The following is a 7,500-nucleotide window of genomic DNA, read 5'->3' on the forward strand; positions in this document are numbered from 1 at the left end:
ATTTTTATATTTTAAAATTTTGATTTTTTAGATTGGAAGTCCACCTGAAGATTGTCGATCAAGACAAGAAACGATTGTAGTGGCGGTTTTTTTGACTATTTATTAAATTTTATGTATTGATTAAGTCTTTCCTTGTTTGTTTTGCAAAATAGTGGTTTTGTCTCAAATAATATTTTATAATATTTTACTATAAAATTGGATTTAATCCTAAATCTGATTTTTTTCCCTGTAAATTTGGATATATTCCCTAATATTTATTATTATATATATATATATATATAATAAATATTCAGATGCACTATATACTATGCATGATATATATATGTGTATATATCATACGTATATCACAATATATTATATATATATATATATATATATATATATGGGGTGGGGTGTTTAATATAGCAATATAAATACTCGCTGGACCCGTGAAAATTTCACGGAAAATATAAAAAGTGTAAACATCTGTAAATTGTGTGCTGGTGCTATGAGAAATGTTTCTATATTGTGAAACAGTAATATCCAATTTTGGCTGAGGACCCAGTATATAGAGTACGGTAACTAATCGCATTGTAGGAAAGTAAAAGTAAAATCGAATATCTGCTGCGGTTATGTATCTGTCTACACTGAAAATACTGATAAACTTTTAAAAATATAAAAGGAAGGCCACCTTCCTTTCAGTCATCATTCACTTTCTGTCCCTTCTCTCTCTCTCTCTCTCTCGCTTTACAGGTCACTTCATGTATACCTCTTCTACTTCTTTTATTTCTACCTCTCCCTTCAAATGTAGAAAAGTAACAAAAACTTCCACAGGTATTTGCTGAGGGAGAGTGATACAGATTGAGTCTGACTGAGAGAGAGAGGGACAGAGAGATAGACTGAAGTGTTGTCAGACAGATTGATAGATTGATTGATTGCCAGACAGACAGAGAGATAGATAGATAGATATATAGATAGATAGATAGATAGATAGATAGATAGATAGATAGATAGATAGATAGATAGATAGATAGATAGATAGATAGATAGATAGATAGATAGATAGATAGATAGACAGATAGATAGGCCGTTGTTAGGACCGGATTAACGCCCATTGTGACCTAAACAGCTAAAAATACTTTCCTGCCACTGTACTAGATCTTTTTTCTGTGCCTTCCAACCACTTTAGACTAGAGCAAGTTTATCTTTTTCTAGTCCACTCAGCTGGCCAAAATGAGTTTTAGCTGTGACCAGAATTGTCATATTCTGTGAGAGGCTTATACGCCCTGAGAACCACACTAATAGTATGCATGTCTGGGGAGTACTCAGCCACTTGCGAGTCAATTTTACCCTGATGTGGTAATGAAAAATGAAAGTGACATCCAATATTTGCTGTAGTTATTTGATTTACCGATATGTCTTTGTATCTACTTTTCTTTCCTTCCATCTATGTATATACTTTTCTTTAGCTGTATGTATCAGTCTACTCTGAAAATACTGCTAAACATGTTTCCTCTCTTCCTTTCAGTCATCACTTACTTTCTCTCTCTCTCTCTCTCACTCTTTCTCTTTCCCTCCCTCTCTGTCATTCTCCTCTCTCGCTTTGTACCTCTCTCTCTTCATAACTCACCCTTCAACCTTTTCACCTCATCCTTTGAAGTGTGACACTCACCAGAGGTGCGTGCAAAATAAACAAAACTAAGTGTGTTAATATTATTTATACACATATATATGTGCATATATATATATGTATATATATATATATATAAATAGATAGATACAATATATACACATATATATATATACATTAATATATTTTATGTACTATGTATTTACATTGATATGGATATATACAAGTGTTTTTGTATGTGTGTTTATTTATATATGTGTGTATAATATATATACACAATATATATATATATATATATATATATATATATATATACTGCATATATTTACACACACACACACACAGACATATATATATATATATATATATACATACATGAATACATAATACACACGTCTTATACACTTGCATGGATTTATGCAATAGGAAGACTAAATAATTATCAAAACACTTGAACAATCTCATACATCTACATACTCTCAGTCATGCGCACACACGCACACACATGCATACATATACGCACGCACACATCAAGTTCATACATATTTATGCATGTGTATATACGACCTTGGAGTTGTCAACAAAAAAAAAAACGCTACTGAATATCAAAGCTTTCGTTGGTGAGTGCAATTTTGGAAGCAATATCTATCAAAGTAAGAAATTTTATTTCACTCATGACTTCATTGAAAAACGAAGCTTTAATCATAAACCTTGTTTTCGAATGACAGTCTTTCCAGAGAATGTTTTCTTTATTTTTACTTTATAACACTCACACAAAATGAATCTATATGCGTATGACAATTTTTTGTAACGTTGGCCGCTTTAGTTCCTTGTAATAACAGGCAACAGTCATCCTATACGTATCTTAAAACGAAAGAAAGAATCCATTAGACAATGTAATCCAAGATACACTAAATGCTAAAAGAGAAGAAAGGGTGGATCTGACGGGAATTTCTCCTTGTCATAGGTGTGTACGTTCTAGAGCTAAAGAACTAGAGCTAATGGACAGCAACACCGTCAAATAAATTATTCTTGCTTACATCTTCGTTGTATTAATTAAAGAAGTAATACATACATAATACATACATATATACATACTCGCATAGCAAGTTATTTGATCTGAGATCGTGTGCTGAAACGAAAACAATTGCAGCGTGGAAGGTGTTTGTAAGCCATTTAAGAAACACACAAAAGCCGTTCGATTCACTTCAACATTTAAGTTTAATTTGTCAAAATATTTTCGTCGCTAAAATCCGCGACCTGTTCACTGACAAAAGATACAGCACGGATTTTTGTCAGTGAACAGGTCGCGGATTTTAGCGACGAAAATATTTTGACAAATTAAACTTAAATGTTGAAGTGAATCGAACGGCTTTTGTGTGTTTCTTAAATGGCTTAGAAAAACCTTCCACGCTGCAATTGTGTGTATATATATATATATATATATATATATATATATATTATATATATATATATATATATATGTATATATATATATATATATATATAAAAGTCGGAAGACTTTTAAGTGGACACACATTATGCTAGAAGATTATTATATTTTGTATCTTTTCATTTGGTTGCTCGCTTACGTTCTTGAGAACATTCCTTTCTTAGTGGTAAGACCATAGCGGGTCTTCTAGCAAAATGGTTGTCCACACACTGGTCATCTCTCTTATATGTATGTAATATAATTATTTCTAAAACTTCAGATTTTTCAATATGCTCGACCACTGGTTATAAATTGACATTAATCAAAATAATATTCAATTTTTCACCCTTATTATTTGAAATGTATATATATATATATATATATATATATATATATATATATATATATATATATAGAGAGAGAGAGAGAGGAGAGAGAGAGAGAGAGAGATAGATAGATAGATAGATAGATAGATAGATAGATAGATAGATAGATAGATAGATAGATAGATAGATAGATATATGTTATATATTATAGAATTATTCATCATATATATGTACATATTATTATACTATTTGCACTACATTGCTTACAACATCGACTGTTTCTGTTACGGAACAGCTTACTCGTGAGATTAACCTGCATGTGGCTGAGCACTCTATAGACAAGCGTACCCTTTCGCATACTTCTTATGGAAGTTCAGCGTGACACAGAGTGTGACAAGGCTTGCCTCTTGAAATACATGTATTACTCATCTTTGCCAGCTGAGTGGACTGGAGCAACGTGAAATAAAGCGCCTTGCTGAAAGACACAACACCGCCTAGAATCAAACTCGCGACTCCAGCCGAATAACCACTAAGCTACGCACCTTCATATTGTTCTACATACACATATGTGTTGTAGAATTATACATTAAGGGGCATTTTATATTAGTTTTACCGGATTCTTTGAATCTATATATTGTGACTTAAATAAATAAATATATATATATACGAATTTATGCACACGCACATATAAATTATCATTACATTTTCCAAACTAGAGTATTTTGTACACTTAGCTTGATCTATTTAACTATATGCATCTTGAAAATTAATGTGTAATAAGGAATATGTTACGCTTTAAATGCTCGGGCGTGCAGACACACTCATACCCACGTATAAAAAGTTATATGGTTCCAGATTTTTTTGTATCCATGGGACAACTCACCGCAACTATGGTTGAGTTCTATTTTGTTGTATTATACAACTGATTCTTGATTCTTGTAAATTGTCGAACGACACTGATAGATCAACGTCCCACTGTTCATTTGTTCAATTCCTACACATTTATGGAAGCATCTTTAAAATTATAAATCAAGTAGATGACCTCTAACGGTCACTAAACTTATCAGAAATAAAGTGTAATATTCTCCCAAATGACACCATTACCATTTTACAGACCAAGTTTCATAAGATGATGTAGCCTTAGATATATAAAATAGAAATGGTTATCTCTAATCATAAGTATCATTGACTAAAACAGAATTGGGGCGAAACTACAAATTCTTGTCGCATTTGAAGAGCGGAGCAGCACAGACTATCGAATATTAAACTCTTCTTGTGCTTTTGAATATACACCGAATGGGTTATGGTGTTAAACTAACAGAAATATGGGATGCATGGGAAAATATTGAAATAGAGATGTGTAGATAAGTAGTAATATATTTTTCAGTATGTATTTATGTATGCACACAAAATCATATGCGTGTCACACTAAATATTTCTGTCTTGTTACACGCGAATTTCGCTTTCGTTGGATATTTATTCCTCTGAACATGTAACTGCATTTGTAAATATGAAATACAAACATACGCACAGTTACATAGTCACACGTTCACATATGTACGTACTCACGCACACATATATTTCAATCCATCTCGCTCTCTCTCCCTTTCTCTCTAAACACACACACACGCACGCACACGTGTGTGTGTGTAGTGCTTTAAATCACTGTGCCTCGATGTAGCCTTAGAATTTTTTTCTGAACAGGAAGTTCATGCGAAACCATCATAAATATATCTACACTTCAGAATTTCTTAACTCGCACCGTTGCCTTCACATTCGATATAAACATATACATATATATATATATATATATATATATATACACGCATACATACATATATACATAACATACATACATGCATATATATATACACACACGCATACATACATATGTACATAATATACATACATGCATATATATATATACACGCATACATACATATATACATAGCATACATACATGCATATATATATATATATATATATATATATATACATACATAAATATTCCTATATATACATATATAAACATTTATATATATACATACATATATTTACACATATATGTATATATATATATATATATATGTATACACACATATATGTGTGTACATATATAGAAAGAAAGAGAGAGAGAGAGAGAGAGAGATGATTGCTGTATTCATGATCACTAAGAGTGAAGTAAAAGTAGGGAACAAAGGAGAAAAATAATGACAAATAACTGTCATGGTTCTTTCACTATTAAATCTTAATATATTTTCCAATGCATCTGTATAATAGCTTACCACAAATAGCTCTCTATATTTCGAGGTGCTCTTTCTATTATTTCCTATATAGAATTATTTATTTCCAATTCTCACCTCTTCTTATTCAATATTCTTACGCTTATTTTCCGTACCATTTCAGTCCCCATTCCTCCTGAACATAATACGGTATTTGCCCGGCTCTCAAACTCTATTAATACACTCTGTGTGTTACGGTATACAATTCTTTCTCTTCTCTGTCTGTCTCCTTCTTCTTTCACATTCCTTAACACTCTCAAATTCGTCCCCACTCCCACTGACACCCAACAAGTTATATGTGTCTTTCTACTTCCTTCTGTCTCTTTCTCTCTATCTCGCATTCTCTCCAATCCCTGACCACCCATACCCTGCTATTATGAAATATCTTCCGTTTAACTTTGATTATATTTCCAAATTTTCTTCATGAAGATAAAGCTTTTGTTTGGGAAAGTCATTGGCCTAGCATTACCAGTACTGTTTGGCGTGCGTAAAAGCCATCTGAAAATTTTCTAGTTCGTGTCCTCTCCCCCTCATTGAATGGTAGCTGTGTTTAGGAATACGCACGTCTAACTTATTGCATTGCATAATGAATTATAATCTTATACTTCACCTCACAGTTATTTCGATGGAAAATTAATTTAATTAAAATTGATATGTTAAAACTAGCTTGCATTATATAACCATATACAGTAATAAACACATACACATAGAAACACACGTAAGCCGACAGAAATAGACCCACACACATACACATGCATACAAACACATTTATATATGAAACCAGTTTTGTTTTTTAGCCTCGGGGCTTAACGTATCGATATCTTTTACATATTTTTAAATATTTTTCACCTTATTAAATGACGTTTTAATGATTTAAATATAAATTATCGTAAGAAACCTTTTTACAAAAGAATTATTTTGAAAATTAAAACTATTGATATTTTTGCTTCTCATTTTGATGTTTGATTTACAAACAGATTTACAATATTAAAAAAAATAGCAAACAATTGGTGCGTATTTCTACAAATGGGAACAAGTAAAATACAAAAATTTCTGGCTGAGGTGACTAGATTTGAGTGAAAATAGGAAATGTGTGTGTGTATGAGTATGTGAGTTTGTGTGCGTATGTACACATATACACACACAAATATACACACACACAAATACACACATACACACATTATATTAAATTTTGGGGGTGAGGTTTAGACAGTTACATCGATCCTAGCGTTTAAATTGTACTAGTTTTGTCGACCCCGAAAACACGAAAGGTAAAGTATATTGCGGTGGTATTTGAACTCAGAATGTAAAGATGGATGAAATGCTGCGAAGAATTTTCTTGGGTCTGTTGACGATTTTGCTAGGTCGTTTTATGTATATGCATTTGTATATAGATATAGAAATGAATATGCATATATCATCGATGAGACATATGTCGTTATGTAACATGAACTAAAACATCGCATGGCCTGTCTCAGTACATGTATTTTCGTCAGCCTTAATTACTACGTTATTACACAACTGCGAGATTAAATTTTACAAGATGTACAGTTAAGTGTAGTTAATTATGGTTTCTTGTCAACAAAGCCAGTGACAGAATTATGGTTAACCGATATTAGTAGAATTGAAGAGACGCAATAGTAAAAATACACACATAATTATATATTCAACATTCAAATACATATTATATATGCTATTATGTCTTAAAGGTGTCTCTATGCTGGGATTCAATTCTTGCTGAAATCACACAATCATATTATGGAAAAAAAAACGAAATTAAGATTATGCATGTCATAGACATACAGAAGCAACGCATGTTGTATGTTGGAAGCCTCTATCATAGGTGTGGAG

This window comes from Octopus sinensis, linkage group LG7 (assembly GCF_006345805.1).
Source record: "Octopus sinensis linkage group LG7, ASM634580v1, whole genome shotgun sequence".
Lineage (NCBI taxonomy): Eukaryota > Metazoa > Mollusca > Cephalopoda > Octopoda > Octopodidae > Octopus > Octopus sinensis.